General features: G+C 45.6%; 1 protein-coding gene across 9 annotated transcripts in view; it reads left to right on the top strand.

The window, feature by feature from the left end:
* The first annotated feature begins 14,457 nt into the window (after nucleotides 1–14,457).
* NCOA7 (nuclear receptor coactivator 7) overlaps nucleotides 14,458–23,279 on the top strand; it is a 98,300-nt gene continuing 89,478 nt past the window's right edge. Inside the window, exons 1-3 of one of the 9 annotated variants that reach the window (XM_082307633.1) lie at nucleotides 14,458–14,514; nucleotides 14,835–14,950; nucleotides 16,501–16,685. The gene's annotated coding sequence lies outside the window, so the exon portion shown is untranslated. Of the gene's footprint in view, nucleotides 14,515–14,559; nucleotides 14,951–16,500; nucleotides 16,686–21,161; nucleotides 21,223–23,279 lie in introns of those variants that run through there. The other 8 variants (XR_014227751.1, XM_082307638.1, XR_014227750.1 and 5 more) reach the window with 8 other exon arrangements.

Here is a 23,279-nt window from a genome sequence, read left to right as displayed (position 1 = left end):
TCGGGCGTCGGAGGGGACGCGGGATGGTGTCGTCTTCTTCTCGGTTTGTTTTGCTGGAGGCACCTTGAGGGAGCAGCCATGGCTTTCAGAAACAGCGTGACCGTATCGGCATGTAGAGGTTTCCTGGGAAATATGTAGACGCTAGAACTAATAATTCTCCAGCTATGCATCCTTGTTTGGCAGAGAGGTGAGGGATCGCACCTACCGGGTCTCCCCAAGCTAGAAAGAGAGTTTGAATTTCGTAAGTGCCTGACATTGAAAAAATAATAATAAAAAAACTATATATGTGTGTGTTCTGCTAAAACAAATAACATTGCACAGGTATGGAAATGATATGGGAGAGAGGAAATCCTGCATTCAGCTTCAGGACTCGGATATCTTTCCAGGGAAGAGTGTGCTCTTGAAGGGGAGAGGTTTTTTTAGCCAAAAGATTGCCGAGGAAGAATGTTCATTTTGACAGGCCTAGTTCTCGCTTCCTTAGTTCACTTTGTTTGTACAGACTTGCCAAATTGTGACATCTAGCATAGCATTGGTAAAAGCAATTATCTTATCAGTGCTGGGATTAATGAACGTTTCAGCACTGCCTGGGAGCCTTGAGGCACCCTTTTTTACGGCTTAAATATGGTGCTAGCTCGTATCTGCACAAACAGTGAATTTGTCATGCACCCAGAAGTAACCACCTATTTAAAGTGTGCGCACTTGGATACGGTTGATTCATGCCAATACAAGAGACTCAGTGTTGCAAGAGTTCAGATTAACTTATTTAGCTGTATATGGACATTTACTTTTAGCCGATTCTGTGCAAGATCCCTCATCTTTTCACTATCAGCTACAGGGACAATGATCACTCTGGGTATGAATGAAGTTACGGTAGGGACAATTTTTAAATTGGCTATTAACATGCCAACATTGTAATGTGGGTTTGATTCCAAACCAAAATGAATGTATTAAAGGGTATGTCAGTAAATTATTTTGTCAATACCCAGACAACTAGTGCTGCATAAAATGGTTTGCTTTCATTTTTTATTACAGTGACTTAAAATAACCTAAGTATTTTAATACATCCAGTCAAGAACTAGAGATTTTATGTAAAAAAAAAAAAAAAAGTAAAAATAAAACACAGCATGTATTATTATGCACTTGATTTCTCTGCTGTGTGGAGAAAGCAATAAGCATTGAGAATGTTAAACATTATGCAAAATATACTTTAAAATATTTGTTTTAAAAATACTGTACCTAGTTGGTCTTTTATGCATTACTTTGTTAACCTTTTTTCTATGCAAAAGTCTTTACATATCACTAATTAAACGAAGTCCTTTTTGACTGCATTTTATGGATGATCTGTTGAGTTTTTGTTTGCTTTTGAGGAAGACTCGTGGAGTCGAAGTTAGTTTCTGCCAACTGGCAACAAGCCTGTCGGCTGCTCCATCCTCTTCTGCTGCCCTTGCTCAGCTGGGGAGCCCGTCCCATACAACGTGCTCTGAAACAGGTAGAAAAAAGCAGTCAGTAAAGCAGCATTGGTTTTCAGACTTGTAAACTGGTTCTGCATTGATGGTACTCTCAATGATACAAACCCGTCTGGCCATCCCAGAGACCCCCCAGAATTGTGGGGTTTCTAGGTTCAGCCTTCCTTCAGATCCTCACTAAGGGCCTTGCTGTGTTTAGAAGGGGAAAATTTCAACCCAATGACATTATTAAATATCTGGATTGAGAGAAGGTGTTTTTTCCCTCCAGTTCTGGTCTTCTAATTTAACCGTTCTCACCGAGGCAAGGGTTTGTTATTGTTTCACCTTAGATCTGCAAAGCCCGTCTGTAGAAGGCATGTAAAGGTCTGTCTGTAAGGATAAGCACAGTGTCTTACGTGTCCAAAAGACACTAAAAGATTATTATGCCCAAATAACAGCTGACAAGACTGAGGCACAGAAATGAGGTGACCACCCTTCAGCCAGACAGTGACTTTATCCGTTGCCAAAACGAAGCCTCAGCTCTGTGACTTGCTCCCCATCATCCCTTTCTCCCAAAGGTTAAACATGTAACCCATCCCCGCATCAGCTGGTCTCCAGCACCCAGGCCAGGAGGGATTGTGATTTCCCTGAACAGCCTGCTGCCCCATGGGGAAAATGGACAAAAGAGGGGGAAGAAGGCTTGCTACCCCTGCCCTGTAAATCATCCTTGATATTCTTTGAAGTTTTGTTGTTTGACATTTTTTGATTCAGGACACAAATGCTGTACTGCTGTGCTGGCATGTTTAGCAGCCTCCAGTTGAGGTACCATTCACTTTCCCTATGCGAAGTTTCAAGAATAAAGATGACATTAGTGAACTGGCAAGTAGATAAAAAGTGGGCTTTATTTACATGAAAAAGAGCAGGTTGCAACCCTACCTGACTTTAAGCTGTTAGCTATTAACCTGCCCTCTAAGAGCCTGGTAGGAGGTCTCCCATGCATCATATCATGTTAAAAATGGGCAGCCACTGACTTGGTTCCACCTAAGGGCTTCAGCCTAACTGATGTGCTGGAAATCATTACAATTTGTTGCCCCAAATGCAACATTTTGCCTCATTCTGAAGAAAGAAATTTTGAAAAAGTATTTCTGAAACTGATTAGAAGAAAGCATGGTTATTTTACCCTCCTGAAACAATGCATCACGGATGGATTTGTGCAGCCTGTGTCTTTGGGCTTATCCCATTTTCACTCTTGCAAAACAGGCTAAATTCATGTATGTGGAGTTGCTGATGTTTCCTCTATTTCTTGTTTTGTTTTGTTGTCTTTTGCTTTGCTTTGTTTTGTTTTTTTAATCTGAATCACCTGAAGGGACCAGCACATGAGGCAGGAGCTCAGCCTTCATACCTGTTTAGTCCTGAGCTTCTCTTTGGAATGTTACCTCTGTGACAGCGGATGAAGATTTCTCAAGTGAGAAATTAATGGAGAAGCAGCATATTTTACATGTGCTGTTGGAAAGACATCAGAGGGTAATAGCCTCTGATGGCTTCGGTTGTAGCTGTGCTAACAGGTCAGAGCTGAAGGAGTCTACGCAATTTTTAAAACGGAGCAAGGGAAAGCTGTTTCCTTGGCATAACCAAGACCCAAAAGGTAGAACGCGTGGCTGTGCATGCACCACCTTACTTCGTCCCTTTTCTATCTTTATACTGCATTCAGTGACGAATGGACCCGGAGGAAGAACATTTGTAATTCATATAATTTAGGACTAGATCATACCACAAGAAAGCAAGAAAGCAAATCAGGCTGCTTGCTCAACAGCAAGCAGTTGGCTTTGACTAACTTTTCAAGGGGTGGCTTTGCAACCTTAAATTCCAGTTATCAAGAGGATCAAAGGAAGTTATGCAATTTCCTAGAATGTTTTTCTTAAGAGGAAAAAGCTAAAATCCAATTTTGTCACTCAGCATTAGCAGGCTTGAAACCTTAGCCCTCAGCAGTGCAAATAAAAAGCACTTGGGCTGCTGTAGCTGTGGGACTAACTGTGTCGCACAGCACCCAGAGAAGATTGTTACCCTAGAGAGGAGGCGGGCGACCGAGAGGCGGTGCTGCCTGCCCTCCCTTTGCTCTGATTGCAAGCGGGGGAAATCCGGCATTAGGTATTGCCCCAGAAGAAAAACTGGCTACTGTGGCTGAGGGCTGAACGCACATATTCAAAGCAGAATAATTGCATCCTGGCTGTGACTACATCTGCCTGAACAGCTGCCAGGAGGTGCCTGTTCATGCTCCTGCCTCCTTAGTGTGAGCCTTCAAGATGTTTGTTTGCAGCTATTCTGAAAGATGATACTACAATCGGGATGGCATGAGGTGAGTAAAGGGCATTTACCGAAGCCTAGGACATGGATATCGACAAATTCTTAGGGCTATTGTAAATGAGGAGTTTCTTCTTCATAATAGAAAAAGGTCATAAGCGTCTTTTCATCAGAAGATATTGCGTCAGAAAATACCACTGAAGTGTGAAGTGGACTGTTACCAGCTCTGCAGTTACCAGTCTCATTAGTCATGTTCTTCTATAGGCACAGATAGCCTGAGATCACACAAATGACGAGGACCTAAGGGATTTAATAGTCACAGGTAGTTTTGTCCAACTTCCAGAAAAGATGAAGAAATCGGTATAGCTTCATTTGCAAGCTCCATGTGCCCAGCCTCATTTTTGTGAGGCTACTGCCTGAACCTGCATGTAATTTTACTCAACGCTGAAATTTTTACTTGTGCTCTGTTCCTCTGCTTCACCATTTTACACAGCAAAGACTTGTGTTTTGGAAGCTAATGTGCAAAGGACTCAAAAGGGATGACTGCAGCAATGCATCTGCCCGTGAGCAGAAATGATAAGCAGAGGAGCACCAGGCAGGTGCTAGAAATGCTGGGATCTCAATGTGGGGGTAAACCTAAGCTTTCCTAATTTACAAATGAAACAAAAGTTTGACAGATAGTTATCTGAAAAGAGGTGTTTTGGTTTGGGTTTTTTGGGGGGTTGGGTTTTTTATTTTCCTCTGGTAATTGCTACTACTGGAAGTTGTAAAATGTTATTAATGTGTAAATACAATCACTTAGTCGGCATTCAGTTGCCTAAATATTTGCCACATCCTAAGCTGGGCTCCAACTATCACTCTGGAAGGTGCAGGTCTCCCTTGTGTCCTCTGTCATCTCTACCAGCCCCGTCCAGATGCCTGGGAAACCCAAGGTTGCTTAAGTGGCACTAAATGCCTATGGCCAGGCAACCGAATATTTCCTTCTCTATCTCGCATCATCTGTGGAGAGATAGGATTTGAAGCTTAATAATATTTTCACGTGATCTAGTTTTTTCAAAGAATCAACCTCCTTCTCACTTGAAGAAACAACAGCACAGTATCAAAATCATTTGATGATAACACGTTGTTATCATCTATCCGTCTTGTAAAACTAAGACCAGTCAACACCTGCAATGGGCTCATTCAGCACTAACTTCAGAATTTCTTTTAATGGTCTGGCTGCAGCAGTGGTGGTGATAATAAGATGATGTCAATAAAATTTCTTCTTAAAGGGATATTTTTGTGCATTCACGGTGGCAGTGCAAAGCTGGACACATGAATTAGTGTTGTACCCTAGAAATTAAAAAATCAGAAGCAAAAGGAAATGAATATAGGAAATAAAAGGAAATGTATCCAGTCGAATTACTTGCATGGTCTGGAGAGGCAGACCCCATTTTTACAGCTACAGCTGTCAATATTGAATTCAAGAAAAGCTAAATGTTTTAGACGATGTTTGTCTGAACAGCGCTATTACTTATTCTACAGGAAAGTCCTTCTGAGGTGTTGACTTAATTCTGCTTTCCACACAGTCCATATTCAGCATTTTTCTCTTCTACAAAGGAAAGTCTTCAGGATGAAAAAAATACCATGATGCAACACTGAAATTGCGATTGCAATCACCTCACAGCTGGGAAATTTCTAACTCTGCCCACGTCTTGATGTATGTTACACTGCTAGACCTCCTTCTATGGAATCGACACACTGCTCCAGGAAACAGTATATTACTGGAAGATGTAAAGAAAAGTGTTTTACCTGTAAAGAATACCCATAGATAGTATTCTGTATTACTGTGTGGTAGGTGAAAATCTAATAAATGACTACAAGGCAATCCATGACCCTACAGAGATAAAATTACGATTACTGAAAGGCCTACACTTTTTTTCCCCTTAGTTTTCATTTAACTCTGAATGATGTAGGGTTTTTTCATAGATCAAAGAGCCAAGTAACTATTTTTCTTTAGGAGAAGGACTCTCCCTCGGTGAGTTTAAATCAAAATGTTAGGCATTTAAGGTACGCTTTTGCAACTAGACTAACAAGATGAGGTCTGTTGTGTGTGGATAGCTCAAATAGTTTTTAATGACACTTCCCAGCACAACACTGGGCTTTAATATACAAGCCTTAAAATAAAATAACATTGTTTCTCTCCCCACCCCCTCTCCCTCTTTGCTTTCTAAACATATTTTGGTGGAGGAGAAGGGAGTTTATTTTGTTTGGGTTTTCTGGGGTTTGTTTTTCTGAAGAGGCACCGGGGTGGCAAGGGGGAGCGGCGGTGGGGCACGAGGACCATCTCCTTTCCCCTGGGTAGGCAAAGCCGCTTCCTCGCCCTTTCCCTCCCCTGCCCTCTTTTTGGGCAGCCGTCCCAGCGGGCAGCCCCCTCCCTGCTTTCCCGACAGAAAGGAAAGGCAAAACGGGTTGCAACCGCAGCGAAAGACTGCGGTGTCGCCAGGCTGGCCCAGTCTCTCTCGCCGTGCTCTTTTCGTTTCGTCGATCACAAGGGCCGAAGTGTGTGGTTTTTGATAATTACCTCAGGTCTTCAGTCGTGATCTGCCACCACATGGCCGGTGCCTGCTTCCTTCCCTCCCGCTCTTATCACGGGTCTGGTACCTGCCCAGCTGCAATGACTTTGTCCCTTCAATTTATTATTGCAGTTAGCAGATAAAAATGCTACAAACAGGAATCTCAAAACAAAACAGATGAAAACGTTTCTCGATACTGCTGAAAACTGACCTTCATGTGCCGCCCTGTCCTGCTTCAAGGCCTGCTAAACCCACAAGAAAGATTCCCATTAGTAAATCACTATTGGATCATTAAACCTTTTTAAGGCAGTATGTGCCTTACCAAGAGAATGAGGATTACGACACAGCAGTGGCTGCTGCCCACTGACAATCATGGGAACCGACCTCAGTAATAAATCCATGAATTATCTGGCTCACTTTGACCGGTTCTCACGCCAGAGCAGCTCCTTTGATGTGACCGTCAAAACCCAAGGATGCCCAATAGCAGTAGCCACCAACAAAACAATAGAGAAGTAATAATTCAATATAAATATGTAAAACCTGCTTGCCCGTATGCCCAGCTTTTGCAGTGGGGTATTTCTGTGCCTGTGGTTGAAACTGGAGACAAAAAAGAGAAATAAGGGCCTTTTTTTTTTCTGTGTAACCTTTTAAGGGAAGAAAAACTGGGCATGTTAGAGAGATATTTTTCAGCTGTTGATGTGCATCACTTTTTCAGCTAAGGGGGGGGGGGGGGAGTTCCCTGTTGCTTTTCAGTCTGATAGTTCAGCACCAACATTCACTTCAGGACTGATCCTGCAGAGGGACTAAGGATGTCCCTCTGAGGGACACAGAGGCACTCTTCAGTAGGGCTATTTCTATAAATAGAGTTTTTCATGCTTTTAAGCCCCTGCAGGACCAAAACTTTAAAGGATGCATTCTCATTTGTCTGATTTGTAAAAATATTTAGGTGTCAAGCTCCTTTGGATTGTTTAAATACATCAAAAATGCAACTGTTTGTTTGGTTCTTGGCTGACCACCTGTGAAGTGGGAATAGTGTTATCTAGTCTCTTGTCCTTGATCTTCCCTAATTAGACCTCAGACTCCAGGGGAAAGATTGTCTCCACACTGACGTTCAACTTGTGAGCACCCTTATCTAGAGCTTCTGGCCCTTACCGTGTGCTGCCAGTTAATAGAAGGTAGTAGCTGTCCTGGAGCCCAGATGCTAGTGAGGGAAGCAAATTTCTGATGGCATAAGGGATGACATGGAAGAAAAATCCCCTTCAAATTGTAGGACCAGAGGAGAAGCAGGATTTATTACATTACTTTTAAGCATTCATTTTTTAACTCTTCAAGCAGGATCAGCAAACTGTAATAGAGAGTAGGTACAAAAGATTTTCAGACACCTGGTTTTCAAAAGCACTGAAGTACCTGTGAGTACACCAGCATGACAGGAATGAATAAGCAGAGGACACTGCTTCTGGGTCTTGCTGTGCTGGGCTGTCACGGGGGAATTGCTGCCGTACTTGGGGTGAGGTGACCCTTGCCTGCCCGTAGGCAGAGGGCTGCCTGCTCCCGCTGCCCGCGGCGTGTTTATCTCACGCTGCCGTGAGCTACCCGCTCCAAGCAGCCCAGCAACGGAGCGCAGTCACCAAGAAAGCAGACAGGCGGGGGGTGACAGGCGCCTCTTCTAAACTCCTGTGTTTCTGAAGAAGTGTGGCAGTACGGCATACCGCAGCGAGCTGTTGCATGTTGCCTGCCTTCACAGCCAGAGCTGCCAGCAGCTCCCGCCGCTCCTTTCTCACCAAACACAGACTTGGGGAGGTGGTGGTGGGAAGCCCCAAGGCGAGCACTTCAGAACCGGGTTTGGCATGCACACAAGGGCTGCCTGTGAGCCTCGCAGCAGGCCAGGGAGTCACGGTGATAGGAGCTCATGCTCATCATCACACGTGCTTCACGCTCAGCTTCAGTCTGCTTGCTTAAGGGGAGGTGATAGCAGTATGGTTGGAGGGATGAAAACCACCCAGCAGGCTACAGCAAGATGCTCCATTTCGATTGACCTGAGGCCATTGTCCAAAAGAATCTGAAGCTGAGACTTTCTACCCAGCTTCAGGTAGAGAAGGAGCAAACTGAAGACTATGTACTGCAAAACTTCATCCTGTTAGAATTAGACAGGCAGTCTCTTAACTGAACAGAGGGGAAGATCATTCCTGTTTCTTTCATTTATTTTGCTGGATTTCTTGCGCAGAACTGCAGCTTACACAATACCGATTATGCCATTTATGGAATACAGAGTTGTCATTTATGTCAAAAAAAATCCCTTGCAAAGGATGCGGGGCCAGTCTGAGTGCATAGCCGCTTGGCAGCAGAGCTGCAGAAGGCACCCTGCCGTGGCCACGCTCCATCAGCCGCCTCGGCCTCGCCTGGGTCACTGCTATTCCCTGTCACACGCAGCGGGCAGCACCATCAGCCAGAGCATGTGTTGTAATATCAGTTTATAGCCTGTTATTATTTTCCTGCTTTTGGGGGAAGCTGGCACCTCCCAGCTCCATTTCCCTGCCAGCAAGACAAAGATTAGGCATAGCATAATAACATTGTCAATATAGTTTACGAAAATGTGATTAATCAAAAGAGCACATGGGAAATAAAGCATGGAAAAGCAGAAGGTAATGATTGACTGTAGCCACAAGGCAGTAATAAAAGGGGCCTAGAAAGCAGATTTTCAGCATGTAAGTGAAGAAGTTCAGGCATTTAAAAGGATCAGAGCTTTCATAATTTCATGATCAGAGCACTTCTTAATAGGATATGGCAATTGCTCCTGTAAAAGGGACTTTTTGGAAAATGGTCTTCAGATAGTATTATCTAGATCTGTGTGTGGTAATTAAATCTGCATTGGACATTCATTACCATCACCTTAAATAAAATGCCTCGATTTGGATAAAATAATTTCTTTTAAAACATGATTCAGAGTAAATTTTCCAGCTGTAGTTCTCAAGGGACGGTCCTATCAGGATTTGAAATGAGGTTGTTACGGTTTTTTAGTTTATCTTACTGTCCAGGAGGTGTTCCATATTGAATCTGTACCTAGGAAAGAGATTTACAGTTATGTTTTAAGTCAGCAGTATTTTACGGAAAGGATCTTGGGGAGGTATAATAGGAGGAGGAAAAAAAAAGTCTGGAGAAGGGACTGTGTGCCTGGAAGCATCTTTTTTTTTTTTCCCTTCCATCTCTAGCAGTTTAATAAACACTTTGCCTTGTTTGTGTCCTTTGACTGCCATGGTGACAACAGCACTAATGTCACAGCAGAGACTGCTCCCATGGTCCACTGGCCTTGTGAATTAGTGCAGAAGGGAACGAAACCAGACCCTTCTTGTCTCCCTGGCCAGCTGATCCTGATGCCCTGGGATCCTGACCTGGGATGCGGAAATTCTGGTTCTCTCCTTTGCCTTGGCGCAGAGTTTCTGTGTGATCTTCAGTTCAAAATCTACAGGTGAAAAGCAGAGATGCTGCTGGCCCCTGACAGAGTGGCTCTGAGGATGAACACGTCTAGGGCCACGTGGTTCTTCATCACTCTGGTAACGGCATATATCATCACTGTATAAATGTCACAGATGATAGACTGAGGTGTTAAAGAATCCGAGTCATACTCCTGATAATCCTTTGTCACTTCTCTTTTTTAAATGCTACATTCAGGCTGTTTAAAAGACAGCTTGTAAAGCTTTCATGTACAGCCTTAGACTCAAGGAAACACGTTGCATATGATTTGGCTCAAAAACAGCTTCGTCTGTACATGAAGTTGGCTTTATCAGCACATGCAAAGACTTCATTACTCTATAGCTCATTGGAATTAAACGGGCACAATGTTAACCTATGGAATTAAATCTGAAACCTCCAGAGCTGGGAGGCGCGGGTGGGTGGTGGCAGACACGGGACCGGGGTGCCACCTCGTGGCATGTTCACACGATATTTTGATCAATAAGCAGAGGCTCGTTGCCCTGTAGGGGATAGCATGAAGTTGTATTTGTTCATGTCCACAATAAAACAAAAAATAAGGGGATAAGCGGCCACCAGAATGTCCTGGGAACAGAATAAATCCAATGACTGCATGACTGTATGTCCTACAGATAGAAGTGAAACATGAGGGCAAGTAGAAAATATGCCTTTAGAAAAAAACTGGGAGCTTTCATTTTCTAAAGAGTCTATTGATTGTAAAAGTCATGCAAAATTTTATGTTTGCTCACAGGCAAGGTACTTCATATAAGATGGGAAAAAACTTAAGAAGCAGAATTAATGTAGGGCTATAACTTGAAGGAGGTAGCCAGAGAGAAAACTTAATGCCAGAGATAAAAGATCAAGTTTGGGTGTGAAAGCTCCTGTTCCCAAATTTTCCAATAAGAAGCAAGAGTTAACAGTCTTATCCAGAAACTCAGCTGCTGGTTTAAACTTATCTATAGTTAAAGCATTGTCTTCCTTATCATCTTCTTTACTTCTACTGCAGTGCATTCCCATCAGCCTTCGCTGCGAGATGGAAGGCAATTAGTCAAGCTTTTGAGGAAGGACAGAAATGAAAGTAAAATGAATTGTGATCCAGTATCTCAGGATGTATCACAGTTAGAAGCAAATTCACCTACACTTTGAGAATGTGATGCTTATAATAACAACAACAACAACAACAACAACAACAGCAACAACAATAATAATAATAATAATAATAATAATAATAATAACAATAACAACCACCACCATACTGATCTTATATTTGTTTGAAATACCTCTGTTCTAGCCTGTGCAGCCATGTGCCAGATCGCTTTTGTCATGTGTCTTTGGTTGTACTGCCAGTCCTCTGCAAAATTGCCCACCTTTTCTGGGGCTTCAGCATGCCAGTGTCATGAGTTACTTATAATTTAAAACAAAAATATCAACAAAGACTCTAGGAAAGATGCTTCTTCCGCCTGTTCCAAACAAGTAGCCTATTCCTTCCCTCCATCATGTTAATCTAAGGCCCAGGAAAGAGTGAGTCAGAAACCGCCGCAACTGTTCAACCCACGCTGAAGATGAACACTTATCCTGGAGTCTTTTCAACTGAAACCAGGACACCTTTAATTACAGTAGGACCTGAAGTGGCAGGACACCAGCAAGAGGACTGGTTCCCACTCCTTGCCGCGTTGATATTTGTCCTCTGTGCAAGGGCAAGTTTCAGGTCCGGCATTGGACTGAAAAGGGGTTGGGAAGGCCATTAGGTAGCCTCCTCAGAGACTCTGCTTCCATTCCTAGCAAAATACTGGAAACTGCACTCTTTTGTGGGCAAGACCTATTATGGTGACTTTTTCCAGGTTTCTAAAATCTTACATATGATTATCCTTTCTCAGATGACTCTAAAGCTGGACTCATGGTGCTAAGAGCATGCAAACATACTGCTACAAAAAATGAGTTAAAGCCGAAGGAAAGGCTTCTTTTGCTACTACTCTGCAAAACCATATCTATACCTTTTCTGGGAGCCTAGTCAATACCTGAAATTCACTTCAGCTGCTTCTAAAATGACCCATCGTTTTCTGAGGTAGAAAACAGCAACTTCTTCGACCAACTTGGTAAGGCATTTCACTGAGTCCGAAGAGAGACGGGGGAATCCAAGAGCCCCACACGGCTATCTCAGTGCAGCTCATGTGTCCTGGTTTCAGCTGGCATAGAGTTAAGACATCATGTAAACTGGTAATTATAGGGGAAAGTCCAAGATGAAATAATAAAATTAGGACTTCCAGGACCTTAGGAGACTCACTGAGCTATGACCCTGGCCCAGTCTGAGACCCTTGAGATGCTTGCCCAGCCCTCTCTTAACAACCTCCAGCCACTGGAATGCAGTAAGTCCTTAAGTTACATCCTTTGGTCCCAGTGCTTAGCCATTATTGGGCTGCTTTTCTTAATATCTAAAGGGTAACAACAGCTCTTTTGACTGGTTGCTTTCTGCCTTAAAGCAAAGGCGATCCCATCCTTTTGCACCCCCTTGGAGCTTCCTTGTCATAAAAAATATAGCAGAGGACCTTGGGATTTCTCATGAGACCCTCCTGTCTGCATTGGAGGGCAGCCCAGACTGCAGTACGCCTCCGGCACACCCAGGGAAAGGCAGCCAAAGCCATCGTTTCCAGTGATGCCTTCACATCAGGGCAAAGTACTCCAGCATAAAGCGTGGCCTGCCGATATTAAGGAGTTATATGGGTGATGCAAGGGCCATGGCTTGCTCCTGGCAGCAGGGAGGATCCCTGCTAAAGTGTAAGCTGCCAGGTATGCTAGCCTTTGTTTTGCAGTCTGTCTAAGGTGATAACTTTATTATATTCATTTATTACCAATATTTTTTGGTTTAACTGCAGCAGTGTATTGGGTCTGCCTGGGATGGAGTTAATTTTCCCCATAACAGCCCTCATAGTGCTGTACTTTTTATCTGAAGCTAGAAGGGTGTTGATAATACGCCAGTGTTTTGGCTACTGCTGAGCAGTGCTCCCACAGCATCAAGGCTGTCTCCCCAGTACTCCCCTCTCCCAAGGCCAGCAGGCTGGGGGGCGGGTGGGAAGGGTCTGGGAGGGGACACAGCTGGGACAGCTGAACCAAACTGACCAAAGGGGATATTCCCTACCATATAAGCCTTTCAATACTTAACATAAGCCTTTCAATACTTAAATACTTAACATAAGCCTTTCAATACTTAAAGGGGGCCTGCAAGAAAGATGGAGATACTCTTTTTAGCAAGGTCTGCTGCGACAGGACAAGGGGTAATGGTTTTAAACTAAAAGAGGGTAGATTTAGACTAAACACAAGGAAAAAAATTTTCATGACGAGGGTGGCAAAACACTGGAACTGCCCAGAGAGGTGGCAGATGCCCCATCCTTGGAAACATTCAAGGCCAGGCTGGATGGGGCTCTGAACAACCTGATCGAGCTGTAGATGTCCCTGCCAACTGCGGGGGGGGTGGACTAGATGGCCTTTAAAGGTCCCTTCCATCCCAAAGCGTTCTATGATTCTGTGATTCTATACGACAGTTGTGCTCAGCAATAAAAGCTAAGAGAAGAGGCGGGGGGAGGGATTAATTTTTAAGGCATTGGCTCAAAGATTCATGATGGCACCAAGTGACCATTCATCTGTGGGGGGAAAGGTGTGGGAACACCCTTAGCTGTCAGAGCAGGCAGAAAAAAGGAAAATATGGTTTTTCTAAGTGCTGGCCAACAGCCCTGCCTGTGCCCCTCTAGGCAGACATTGCTCAGCAGCCTTTGCTGACTCCCAGAAACCCTGTGGGTGGGCATGTGGTGTCCATAGGCACTTTTGCGAAGGGAAGACTTCCAGACAGATGCTACACCTGGGCAGGCTTCCCCTGCCTGCCCGCACCTGGACAGGGCGCTGAGACTTTGCACACTCCCTTCATGCAAGACTCCTCCAAGCTGTCAAGTGCGTCTTAAAACTCGCTGCTGGGCAGCAACGCCGACGCATCGGGCTCGCACAACAGCCAGCCGGATGCTCCCTGAATTGTAAAAGCAGAAGGAAAGGGTCGGAGAGAATCCTAAAATGCAAAACAGCCGGGGGGAATAAAGGGAAGGAGCGGGGGAGGGGAAAAAGAAAAATCACCTTCCCTGACCGGGAATCGAACCCGGGCCGCGGCGGTGAGAGCGCCGAATCCTAACCACTAGACCACCAGGGATCTGCGTACATTACTCGCACCTCCTTCCTCAAGAGCTAACTCCCGTAACGCCACACCCCCGCCTGCCCACCCTGTCGGTTTCTCTTCTTTGCGCTCCCCCCTTCTGGGCAGTACCAAGTCCCGGAGGCAGCAGTGTGTAGGGAGGGACGTTCCATTCCATCCCACGGAAGGGGGGGTAGGGAGGAGAGGGGGCGCCTCAGGCGAGGCGGGTGAGGGCTCCTCGCCGTGGGCGGGAGGCGGGATGGCGGTGGGAGGCCGGGCAGGACCCAGCCTCAGGCCCTGCCGTCAGCCCGGCGGTGCGGGAGCGGGAGCAGGTGCGCCGCGCACAGCGCGACAGGCAACCGCGGCGCGGCCGCGGCAGCGGGCGGGTCGGTAGGAGGAAGGCGCCGGAGCGCGGGGCGGGCCGGGCCGCGGCCCCTCCCGTCGCCCGGGGCCGCTGGGCGGGTGGCGGCCCCCGGCTGCAGCGTGGTTGTTTTTCCTCATTTCGTGTTCGCTGCTCACGCTGTTGCGTAGACGATCGTCTCTGTGCGGGGTGTTGCTGCAGCGGCTGCAGGCAGGGCCAAGCGCTGTGCGCGGCAAACCCCGGCCGGCGGCTCTCGGGCGGGGCGGGGCGGGGGGAGGTGGGCGCTGGCGGGGCTCTGCGCCGCTCCCTCCGGGTTGCTCTCCAGGCGGGCTGTGGAGACGGAGGGTCCACAGCGTCCGCGGGTGTCGGTGGTGGGTCCGCAGGGGAGAGCCGGTCAAAAGGCCCGCCTCAAGTGGGAGGCCCTGGCTGCACCGAGGGAAACCGGGCGGGCGGTTCGCCTGCCCTGCGCTGCCAGGGCCCTCTCACGCGGTGGATGGGAATGTGTGTGCGACTTGGTTTTTTCTGGTAAGGTTTCCGTGAGAGGGGTGAAAGCTGCCATCGGTGCAGATGACATCTGCATAAGCGCTTTTTGCTCCGGCGTGTTGATTCCATGAGCAAAGTTGATCTGCGAGCTGTGCTAGCAAAGGTAATTTCCCCTATGTAAGCAGTGTCCACAATGTAAGAGGGTTTGCTCTCCACGAGCAAATTTCTCTAGTTCTCAAACCCTCTGCCTCTGAAATGCGTTTTATAGGAAACCTTTTCCATGTTAAGATAGATAAGCTTCAGACTATATGCTTGTGGACTCTGCAAATATGCATTAGCTTATCTTTAAAAGCTTTAGAGTCTGAAAACAAACTTACGGAGACCACTTTTCCTCAGGGATGTGCTCAGGAGGTTTGGGTGTTTGGTTTCTGTCTCACCAGAGTCCCTGTTCAGCCAATGGTTCATTTCATCCCAAACCCTTCACAGTAACAGGCTTGAACAAAATGTGTATCTTGATTGCGATGGAGCTGTCTTTTGTCCAAATTGAGCAATTTTACTGTGCAACGAGGTAGATAACTTATAAAATGTGAGGTTACAATCAGGCCCTATTAGGTATAGTCTGATGTCTTAGATACTGCAAGGGCTGCATTTCACATGCGCGTATCGATAGCAGCTTCCTTGGTAAGACCAAGGCATTTCAGGCCTTGGGGAGACAAAGCTGCGAAGCGCTGGAGGCAGCGCACGGCTCAAGCTGAGGCCCCACCACGGCCTGAGGCCACTGCAAAGAGGGGGCCATGGTTAGGTGAGAGGGGTCACCCGCTCCCGGCAGGTAATCTGTGCCCCTTGTCGAAGAGAAAGACAAAGCGGGACCTGGTTTCCTGCAACTCAGAACCTGCAAGGAACACCAACCAACTATTAAGGGGATACTATACTGCAGAAACTGAGCTAGCTTTAAAGGAGTTTGTATGCTTCAGTAGGTCCACGGTGTTGTGGTTAAAAGCATAGGCTTTCCCACCCTCGGTGCTTCTCAAGTGGGTTTTGGAGGGGTACTGATTTCTGTGCTTCCATGGCTGGGATGCTAGCAGCACTTGAGGCAGCTAGGTTGAAACTAGGGTAGGTTCACACCAGCTGCATTTGCAGTGTTGAAGACGTGTTATAGAAGGGTCGTTGCCACTGTTTGTTCTTAGAGTGCCTCTGTTGTGCGACACCTCAGAGGAAGGCAGGGGTGAGCCCCCTGATTCTTAAGCTGCCTGAGTGATAAAGTATTCCCCCCGACAATTTCAGAAAAGTAGCTGAGCCTATGAAAGATGGGAATCTCCTGGCTGATGGCGGGCTGGGCGAACATGTTTTGTCCATGTCTTAGGAAACTGCTAGATGTAGAAACAAATAATTCTTGCTCTGTTATGCTTGACAATTAGCAAGTTATTTTCAAGATGTGTAATATATCAAACTAAATTTCAGTTGAGTGGTGAAAGGGTCGTTGATTACAGCCATAAGAGTAGTGAAAACTATGTACTAGAGAAATTTTACTGAAATAAGGAATCTTTTCTTGGATGTGAACCCACATTGTGGGGAGTGGGGGGCTGACCACAGGAAAGTAGCATAGAGAGTCATATGCTGTCTAGTTATTTTTAGAAATAGCTTTCTTTTCTGTACAAGTCATGTGCACTGACAAAAGATGATGCCTCTTCTCTGGCTTCCTGTACCCGATAGAGAAACGCATCAGTGATACTGTCAGCGATTCAGCCTCCTGCCAGCGCAGAAGCAGCCAGTGCCTGCATCCCTGCGATGCTAGCTGGAGAAGAATGATCTTCCCAAAAGCGCCAGGGAAGGAATGTCAGAGGCCGATGTTTCTTTTCACTTAACACAACGGAACGGCGGTGTGTCAGTAAAACCAAGTGAGTAACATTCAATGTTAGAGGTACTGTACCCCAGCTTTCAGAGTTTGGTACGTAAAGCTGAATTTTGGAACCTGAAAAATCAGAGCGGTTACTTTAAATGCAAGCTGTAAAGCAGCATGCAATTAACTTGTCTGTTCCATATGAATATATTACATATTATTGTTATTACTATAATTTGCCTTGTTAATTGATGTGTGACAGTAGGCTTACTATGTAAAAATGAGTGAGAATAACATCAAAGTAATGTGCTAATTTACTGAAAGTATATTATTTGGGTATGTTTCTGCTGTACAATGGTAAGTACAAATTGTCTTTAGTACCTGGGGTACACACTTCAGCAGTAGTGAAAATCCTTGATTTGCAAAGAGGCTGTAAATTATATTTATAACTATGTATAATGTGTGCGTTTATCACTCCTCTCTTTCCTCAACTGTGTATTTGATCTGGAAAGTCTTGACATCAGCTTGTCTTCTTTAAGTTAGCCTGATTTAAAACGTACACCATTCCAGTTTCAGGGAGGTGGAGAGAAGAGGGAAGGAAAAGGTGATGCACAGTCTTTTGCTATTTTATGTTTAATTTCCATGTGTGGTTAGAATGGTTACTTAACTGTTAGATTATAATGATTTTCTGGGGGAAAAAATACTATTGTAGTTTATATTTCTTATATCTATTTTCACCATAATAGTGTTTTTATGGAAATAATCTAAGAAAGATCTCAAAAGGCGTTGTCCAGATGTTACAGCAGTTCTGATACTCCTGTCTCCAAGATCATCTTCCAAGCTGTACAGTGACTTGCTCTATCTTCTTGTAGTTTAATTTAAATAGAGCTAGGGGGCAGGCTGTGAGAATTTGCAGTGTCATGTCTTAATACCGTGTGGACTAGGCATTTCCTATTTACAGAAAATATTTTAAAGATCCTGAAAAAAAATGGGGGAGTAACTCACCAGAAATATTTTTATAAATACTTTTACAAGTTCTCTTATTGTTTTCCTTCATCTTCCGTTCTTTCCCTGACACCATATTTGATCCAGGAAGACCTGTGTCAGCTTTTTTTCTCTTAGCCTGTGTTAAAATGCAAGTGATTCTGGGATTTGGGGTAAGGTATGGCGGTGGGGTGATTCATCCAGTGTCCACTGAGCTCAACAAAATACCTTAGTTGAAACAAATACGGCTTTATCATCATCTCCTCATGTATCTCAGCAAATTCCTTTTCTTTTACAGTCTTTCTTCTGCAGAGCATTTTGAAAGAAACTTCTGGTTTCCTCTACTAGACAGTAGAAATGGGTGCACAGAATCAGTTATTGGGGAGAACTACATATAAAAGTTTCAAGGTCTGGTCTCTTTCATTTTTGTGAAACTTGTAGAAATTTTCAATATCTCTGTCAAATTGAGTTATAGCTAGACAACCAATTCAAAGTTACAGGGTTAGTTGGGGACATTCAGAAAATTCATCATTACATAAACTGAAGAAACCAGCCTAAAAATAGCAATGTATTGTTACAGAAGTCAACCCCCAGTGCATGGTAGGATCGAGCAGAGCCTCAATTATGCATAAAAGTCTGCCTGTAGGAAACCTATTTTGTGACTACTTCATAGTGAATAATTGTAACAGTAATTTGGAAAAAGAGGATGACTGCTAATGGAAAAAGAAAAGATTGGTGTCACCTTAATTTTTATACCTTTTCAAAACCAGAGTGTTATGGTATTCAAGCTCATCAGTGTAATTCTTTATGGCAGGTCGTCTTTCTTAAATAAACGAGCTGTAAGCTCACAGTTGCAGATGTTAAAAAAAACCTACACGAACCACACATGAGCAATACAATATTTTCTTTCTGATATTAGCGTAAGCTGATCTGAGTGCAGGCCATAAACATACTGTACCTGTGACAATTTTTTTCTCTTTAATGTATGCAGCTCTATTAATACAAACGGAAGTGTGTATTGTGGAAGATCAAAACCCATTCAAACATTGTACCTAAGTATCCCAAGTCTGTTCTGTCTTCCATGTGTTATTACGCATGTGAGTTTGTGTGAGAAATCTTTTTCTAGGGCAAAAATTCACAATTTGGAAGGGCTTAAAATAGCAAACTTGCATTTTATCTCCATCAAAATAGTGCAATCAGTGATAAAACAGATTTGCCCAGTCCTGAAATGAATGAGTGACATGAATTTAAAATTTTCTCAGGTAAAGATATTCTAAGCATTTATATTGATATAAAGACAATGAATTAAACGATGTGAGATCATTTGTATTCAAATGAATCGCCATGGGATATATTGCCACAGGAAAGAGCAAACGATTCAGACTCTCTTCTATCCTCTATGCTATAGAGAGACCAAAAGTAAATTTTATTTCAAAGGTGGCGTTTGTATCTATCTATCTGTCTGTCTGTCTCTCTCTCTCTCTCTCTCGTGTTCATCGTTGTAACAGGTAGTCAGGCATCACCTCTTACTTCCAGACTCAGTAAAATAAAATGGTATGTTACATCCCACTCACACAGTTTCTTCCAACGACATGAACTCTGGGTTGAGCACCAGGCCATAACCCACAGTGCCGTAACCAGAACTTGTACGATGCTTCCGTTCCAGTCCTAGCCTGCTTATTCTGCTGCTCTGACAGGAGTTTGCGTGATTTCTTCCCCCATGCCAGTAGGCTAGAATATGTATTTGAAATGCTTGGGGCAATGTACATACTGTAGAGACGTTTAGTTTCTTTGTCTGCTGTATGGAATCTATGCATTGTCCTCATAGAGTTTTCTACACAGTACAACAGAGGTGACGGTGCTTGGAATGATGATGGACAGTGAACTGGTACATTAGGACAGAGGCAACTTTTCCTGGAGCTAAAATAAGGTGTTAGTTGCTGTCATTGTTGTGCAAGTTCAGCTAAGAGGTAAGTAGTTGATGGGTAGGGCTGCGTACCTTCTGCAATTTGGCGGAAGAAGTCAGGTAAATGGTACTGTTTTAGGCCTGCAGTTTTCTTCCTCTTTTTTCCCAATTTTTTTATCTAAGCAGTGCCGGAGGAGTAACTGAGAGCAGGGCCCCATTCTTCTGTGCTGAACCCTTGTGCCAGTGAGGTCTTTGAGATTTTAACCAGTATAACTTTTGGTTTGCCCATCTTTTGCCTGGGTAGTAATATACATATAAGATGTAATAACTGCAGCATGCTATCAAAACGTATCCTCTAAGCAGGAGGCTATGTTTTAAAGAACATCTGTGTCTTGTAAAATAAACTGTTTTGGAAAAAAAAAATCAGATGCAAACTTCAATTTTAGCTGGAAGTACAGCAGCAAATGTAGTGGAGAAGTCGAGACAGTTACTGTCCCAGTACTGACACGGAGTGGTAGAAGGCATATGCGACGCGTAGGGTAATGGCAGCGGTGGGAGGTGGCTGCCCGCGCGTATTGGAGTTGCGTTCGGTCCTGAAGTGGACACATGCGATTTTGAAAGGGATCTTTAAGCAGCTGTTAGGTTAAAAAAACAGGCCTCTGACAAATACCTCTCTTACTTAAAATGAAAACTCGTTGGATTTGTAACATTATAACTACTAAAAAAAAAAAAAAGATTCTTATCCTGAAACACCTGCGCACCACTTGCTATTTTATTTTGGCACACTCTCCTAGCATCTGTATGTATGGGTGTATGTATACACTTTGGGTTACTTTAAATTTGTATTTATGCGGGTATCTGCCTACCTTCAGGCTTTTGTCTTGCAGAATTTGGGGTTTAATGATGTTACAGTACCCTAGGCCTTTCCCTAAGCTTTCCAGTCTTTTGGAGCTGGTTACTGACCGAAGGAGGGAGTAGGGAGCTATATCTTATTTAGGCTAGCCACAAACGTGTGGAAGGGTTACCTGGAGTTATCTCTGCTTAGGGAATGGAGTTTCTGGTAGCTATAGCGGGTGTTGTTTTTTGGGGGTCGGGTGAAGAAGCCTGCATGCTGGCAGCGTGGAAACGGCAGATACAGTTTGCAGGCTTTTCAGTTTCCCAGGGATCTAAAGGCTTGGGGTTAACCTCAGTTTCCAAAATTGGTTGTTTTGTTTCAGTACTGCCCTTGGGAAAACTCCTCTCCGGAGGCAGAGCCCGGCGCTTGGCCTGTACGAAGAAGTGCGCCGTGCTCGGGGTTGTTTGTTGGCCCCGAGGACAGACAGGCCCCTTTCCCCAGGCAGGGAAGCCGGACCGGGCTTGCCGGCGCGGCGGCGGGCGGGTGGGTGGGTGCCGGGGCCCCCCAGGCGGCTTTGGAGGAGCGCGCCCTCCTCGCTCCGCTACCGGCCCGCTGCCGGGGCGATGAGCCCCTGCAGAGCGGCCCCGGCCCCGGGGCGACCGCGGCCCCCTGGGGCGGGGCGGCCGGGCGGGCCCGGGCGGGATCGGCGGGGCGGGGCGGCGGGGCGGGCCCGGCGGGGAGCGGCGCTGCTGTGGCCGAGCGCGGAGCGCTGCAGCCGGCGCTCCCGCAGCCGCCTCCTGCCGCCGCCCGGCAGCGGGGCCTGGGCGCCGCGCCGCGGGGCCGCCATGCGCCCCCCCGCCCGCCCTGCAGGTGCGCGCCGCGGGGGGGGGGGGGGGGGCGCTGTTTTCTGCTTGCGCCGCGGCGGGGCCGGGGGCGGGGGGGCCGGCGCGGCTGCTCGCCGGGGCCTTCTTCCCTGGCGGGGGTCGGCGGCGCCGGGCCGGGAGCTGAGCTGCGGCGGGGCGGCGGCGGGCGGGGCCCCAGCGCCGCCGGTGTTGTGGCGGCGGGGGGAGGCGTTTGCCTGCCCGCTCGCTTACAGAGCCGGCCCGGCATCGCGGCGCGGGAGGTGCGGGGCGACCCCGCCGCCGTGCCGCGTCTCCCGGTGCCTGTCGCTGGGCGGGAGGCGCGGGGCGGCCGCCCTGACCGGCCCGCCGGCGCTGCCGTGCCGTGCCGTGCTGTGCCCTGCCGTGCCGTTCCTGCCGGCCCGGCCGTCGCCTCTGCTGGCGGCTTTAACTAGCCGGTGCAGCCGAGCGGATTGCTTTCTTGGCTTTCGCCGCTTCAAACCTCATTTATTTCCCCCCTCCCCAGGTCTTGGATGACTTACTGGAATGTTCCGGGCTCTCTAGGTATTAATTTATAGTCTCAGGTTGTTACGATTAAGAAGTGCTGCCGGGTGCCAAAGCTGTGTTAGTAACCGGTTTTTGTCTCTTAATCTGTGCCACGGACTTTCCTCTCTGTACCTCATCATACACTACTCCAGAGTTGTTTTTTTTGGCTGGAGCGGGTAACCCGTGTGTGGGTGATGTGTTTGCAATATTATGGTGCTAAAGGATGCAGTAACTGTTTGTCCTCTAGGTGATGAAATAAGATGATGAACGCGGAGGCTCGGTAACAGGCTTTTACCATGTGTTTACTTTACACGCCACAATTACTGTTCTCCCATTAAGTAGTCATATATTTCTTGTATTAATGCATAATGATGGACTTTTAAGATGGGTAGGTGCCCATTAATCGATTATGCTTTGCCTGAAATGCTGTGACAGACTAAGGGCCTGTGTTTGGATGATACTTAAAATGCATATTGATGAACCCTCCCAGCATATTGTATCAGCAAGTGTTTACTTAGTGTGGAATTAATATTTTGCTAATATTGTTCCTTTTGGATGTGTATGTATACACACACAGACTTCAGAAAATTAATGGAGAAGGCAATAGCAAATGCCAAGGAAAGTATCCGTGCATATCTACTTTCTAAATGAAAACTACTTTATCGGGAATTTATGTCTTTAAATGTAAGTCATGGTTAAAAATATGTAACTCCTAGTGCATTTTAGGCTGCTTTCTCTTTCATCCTTTTACCTGGAAAATGTTCATAAACGTACACAAAATATTTTAAGGATCTAAACGGGCAAGTAATGTTGGTCCTGTGAAGAGTTGTATCGAAGCTGATGGGACTGCTTGTAGACAAAATGCTGTATGATGGATGGCTTTCCCGGTTTTGTTTTGGTTTTGTTTTTGGTTTTTTTTTTTAAATAATGGATCAAAATCTTGGGCTTGGAAGGAAATTCCATACTTCAGTTAAATTCAGTACCTTTTTTTCTTTGTTGTGTTATTATGTTATGAAAAAGAAACACTTCTATAAACCCCCATTTGTCTAAATCAGTTGTGAGGCACAGTCTGAGTCTCGCTCCTTGCCTTTGCCCAGTGTCCTGTTCTCACTGCACCAGCGGCCAACTCTCCCATTTGGATTCGTCAGGTTTACTGCCGAAATGACAAGTGATTCCCTTTGGAGCTGAAGTGACTTAGAATTGATTGGAACAGTCCTTGTCTTGTTGTATAGGAATATGGCTTTGTTGCTTTGTGTGTCCAGGATTTCGAAATTTAAGAGTAAAATTGGCTGGGGATCGGCTCTGGTAAATATTTGGCTAGCTTATGGTCCTGACTTCAGTGGACAGCTTGCAAATCTCTTACAGTATTAGGGAATAAGTCCCTCTGTTCACATAGAGGTGAATTCATCAGAGAGTGATTTGGGTTGGAGAATAACATTTCTTCAAAAAGGTTATTAATAAAATTGTGAGAATCCTATAGATGGGTGCTGCAGCGAGAGTGGCTCCCTGCAGGCACCCATCTGGGTCAATGTTTCAAAGGTG

The sequence above is a fragment of the Platalea leucorodia genome, assembly GCF_965183815.1.
Source record: "Platalea leucorodia genome assembly, chromosome: 3".
In the NCBI taxonomy this organism is placed as follows: Eukaryota; Metazoa; Chordata; class Aves; order Pelecaniformes; family Threskiornithidae; genus Platalea; species Platalea leucorodia.
This window is presented reverse-complemented; position numbering and strand designations above follow the sequence as displayed.